General features: G+C 39.8%; 1 non-coding gene across 1 annotated transcript; it reads left to right on the top strand.

The window, feature by feature from the left end:
- Positions 1-2164: 2164 nt before the first annotated feature.
- LOC113604589 (U6 spliceosomal RNA) lies at positions 2165-2271 on the top strand. Its single transcript, XR_003426565.1, has one exon. It is a non-coding gene; the product is annotated as a U6 spliceosomal RNA (small nuclear RNA).
- The last annotated feature ends 1995 nt before the right edge of the window (positions 2272-4266 follow it).

Genomic DNA, 4266 nt, shown 5'->3' with positions numbered 1-4266 from the left:
ATAATAAACATAATAAATATTAAAGTAGTACATTATTACCTACTTGTTTCCTATATGTACTCTGCTCTTTTTTAAAAATTTTTTTTAAATGTTTATTTGTTTTTGAAAGACAGAGAGACCACATGCAGGGAAGGGGCAGAGAGAGGGAGACACAGAATCCGAAGCAGACTACAGGCTCTGAACTGTCAGCATAGAGTCTGACACAGGGCTCAAACTCATAGACTGTGAAATCATGACCAGAGCTGAAGTCAGATGCTTAACCAAATGAGCCACCCAGGTGCCCCTGTATGTAGTCTGCTCTTAAGGACCTCAAGAGATAAGGCTCCTGTTTCCTAGCCAAATACCATTTAATAGTGCCCCAAACCTCATGATCTATCCCACACTCCCCTTCACAAGTTCTTGATTATTCATTTCCTTCTTAATTCATAGGACTTTTAAAGGAAGATTTACTAGAAGTGACCTTTGTGGAAATTTGTGGTATACACATGTTTTGTATGTGTTTTCCTTGCAAATAATAGTCAACAAAGTAATATTAAGCATGAACTTTCGTGTCAGTCTGGTCCTCCCAAGAAGATGCCACCAAAGGGGTGTGGCGACTTTCTTAGGAAAAGGGAATAAGGAAGAAGCCAGAGGCTGGGCGAGCCATCAGACTGTGATGCAAGTCAGACCCCTGGTGAGAGAGAGGAGAAAAGGTCAGGTAGCAGTGTCTGAGACTGCCACAAAGTCAAAGGAAAAAGTCCAGCAAACCCTTTGGGGAACTCTTGAGCCAAAGGTGGCTGTCAGGAGCACATAGCTGCTCATGGGAAGTGTGGCCTTGGGGCAAAACCAAGTCCATTTTCAAAGAGTAGCGTATGGGGCCTCAATTATGCTCTGCAAAGTAAAAGGATGGTAAGATGCATTCTCACTGTTTCAGCTTCCGTCTCATGTCAACAATTGCTGCCTCCCTTGACCTTTCCTTGCAAAACCACTCTCATTTCTTGTTTAGACTTCCATTTCCAAGCAGCAAAAGGAAACACACCTTTGAGACAAGAAGTACTTTGAAAGAAAAGCAGAACAGTTTCTTCAGGAAGGCTTCAAACTGGGCACATGCAGGCTGTCCAGAGTCTATTATTATCTTGGGAGGTCTTAGGAAAATGCCAGAGACATTATACCTTTTCCTAATGTTTCCTCCTCTAAAATAAACTGGGTTCCCATACTCCTCATGCGTATTCCTGATACCCAACAACTCCTATTATTGGAAAAGTGTGACCCAGGCAAAGGACTCAAGGACTGTATCACATCTGAGGCCTGATTCTCCAAAAAGGAAGCTGTGTGTGGCTCCTGTCACTCTGTGGTGGGAACTGCAAGTAGGGTACTGTGGTCTCCAGAGCGTTCTCATGGTGAACAGACATGATGGGCTCTGATTCCCCAGGCACAGGGCCTTGCTAGAGTAGGTAAAGGTTTGCTAATTTGGTTAACTGTGTAGATGCATTTTATTTATTTTTATTTTTTAAAATTTACATCCAAATTAGCATATAGTGCAACAATGATTTTAGGAGTAGATTCCTTAGTGCCCCTTACCCATTTAGCCCGTCCCCCCTCCCACAACTCCTCCAGTAACCCTCAGTTTGTTCTCCGTATTCATGAGCCTCTTCTGTTTTGTCCCCCTCCCTGTTTGTATATTATTTTTGTTTCCCTTCCCTTATGTTCATCTGTTTTGTCTCTTAAAGTCCTCATACGAGTGAAGTCATATGATTTTTGTCTTTATCTGACTGACTAATTTCACTTAGCATAATACCCTCCAGTTCCATCCATGTAGTTGCAAAAGGCAAGATTTCATTCTTTTTGATTGCCGAGGAATACTCCATTGTATAAACAGAGATGCATTTTAAAAAGCTAGAACTGTGTAGAGAAAGTTGGTCCTCACCAAAATCCATGAGCTCTTTACTTCCCTGGCAAAACGTTTAGCAGGAAGCTAATGTGGTCCTACGAGTAAGTTCTGGCCAGTAGAAAGTGAGTGGAAGGGATGTGTGCTGCTTTCAATCCAGCTCTTACTTCCAGTATGTGTTCCTCTCTCTTTTTCTCCATTGGCTGGTGGGCTGTAAAGAACTAGAACCTGGGTTCTAGTGGGGCCTGGGTTCCCAAACGACCAAAACTCACTTCCCTTAAGAGTCATGACTGGTTTGTGCTCGCTTCGGCAGCACATACACTAAAATTGGAACGCTACAGAGAAGATAAACATGGCCCCTGCACAAGGATGACACGCAAATTCGTGGAGTGTTCCATATTTTTTTCAGTGTGCTGAATCAGAGAAATATGCAGCCAAGAATTCTTTATCCAGCAAGGCTGTCATTCAAAATAGAAGGAGAGATAAAAAGTGTCCCAGACAAACAAAAATTAAAGGAGTTTGTGACCACTAAATCAGCCCTGCAAGAAATTTTAAGGGGGACTCTCTGAGGGGAAAAAAGATGAAAAAAAATATATATATATATAAATAGCAAAAGCAACAAAGCATTAGAAATGACCAGAGAACACCACCAGAAACTCCAACTCTACAAGCATCATAATGGCAATAAATTCATATCTTTCAGTACTCACTCTAAATGTCAATGGTCTCAGTGATCCAATCAAAAGACATAGGGTAACAGAGTGGATAAGAAAACAAGATCCATCTATATGCTGTTTACAAAAGACCCACTTTAGACCTAAAGACACCTACAGATTGAAAATAAGGGGATGGAGAACCATCTATCATGCGAATGGTCAACAAAAGAAAGCCGGAGTAGCCATACTTATATCAGACAATTTAGACTTTAAAATAGAGACTGTATCAAGAGATGCAGAAGGGCATTATATCATAATCAAGGGGTCTATAGACCAAGAAGACCTAACAATTGCAAACATTTATGTGCCAAATGTGGAGCCCCCAAATATATAAATCAATTAATCACAAACATAAAGAAACTCATTGATAGTAATACCATAATAGTAGGAGACTTCAACACCCCACTCACAGCAATGGACAGATCATCTAATCAAAAAATCAACAAGGAAACAATGGCCTTGAATGACACACTGGACCAGATGGACTTAACAGATATATTCAGAACATTTCATCCTAAAGTAGCAGAATATCCATTCTTCTCCAGTGCACATGGAACATTCTCCAGAATAGACCATATACTGGGAAAAAAATCAGCCCTAAGTAAGTACAAAAAGATCGAGATCATACTGTGCATATTTTCAGACCACAATGCTATGAAACCCGAAATCAACCACAAGAAAATATTTCAAAAGGTAACAAATACTTGGAGACTGAAGAAAATCCTACTAAAGAATGAATAGGCTAACCAAGCAGTTAAAGAAGAAATTAAAAAGTATATGGAAGTCAATGAAAATGATAGCACCACAACCCAAAACCTCTGGGATTCAGCAAAGGCGGTCATAAGAGGAAAGTATATAGCAATCCAGGCCTTCCTAAACAAGGAAGAAAGATCTCACATATACAACCTAACCTTACACCGTAAGGAGCTGGAAAAAGAGGAGCAAATAAAACCCCAAACTAGCAGAAGATAGGAAATAATAAAGATTAGAGCAGAAATTAATGCTATCGAAACCAAAAAAACAGTAGAACAGATCAATGAAACCAGAAGCTGGTTCTTTGAAAGAATTAACAAAATTGATAACCCACTAGCCAGTTTGATCAAGAAGAAAAAGGAAAGGACCCAAATAAGTAAAATCAAGAATGAAAGAGGAGAGGTCACAACCAACACAACAGAAATAAAAACAATAATAAGAGAATATTATGAGCAATTATATGCCAATAAAACGGGCAATCTGGCAGAAATGGACAAATTCCTAGAAACATATATATTACCAAAACTGAAACAGGAAGAAATAGAAAATTTGAATAGACCCATAACCAGTGAGGAAATCGAATTAGTAACCAAAAATCTGCCAAAACACAAGAGTCCAGGGCCAGATGGCTTTCCAGGGGAATTCTACCCAACATTTAAGGAAGAGTTAACACCTATTCTCTTGAAACTGTTCCAAAAAATAGAAATGGAAGGAAAACTTCCAAACTCCTTCTATGAAGCCAGCATTACCTTGATTCCAAAACCAGACAGAGACCCCACTAAAAAGGAGAACTACAGGCCAATTTCCTGATGAACACGGATGCAAAAATCCTCAACAAGACATTAGCCAACCGGATCCAACAACACATTAAAAAAATTATTCACCACGACCAAGTGGGATTTATACCTGGGATGCAGGGCTGGTTCAATA

The sequence above is a fragment of the Acinonyx jubatus genome, chromosome A1 (genome assembly GCF_027475565.1).
Source record: "Acinonyx jubatus isolate Ajub_Pintada_27869175 chromosome A1, VMU_Ajub_asm_v1.0, whole genome shotgun sequence".
NCBI lineage: Eukaryota > Metazoa > Chordata > Mammalia > Carnivora > Felidae > Acinonyx > Acinonyx jubatus.
The sequence above is the reverse complement of the archived record's forward strand: the minus strand, read 5'-3'. Positions and strand labels throughout refer to the sequence as shown.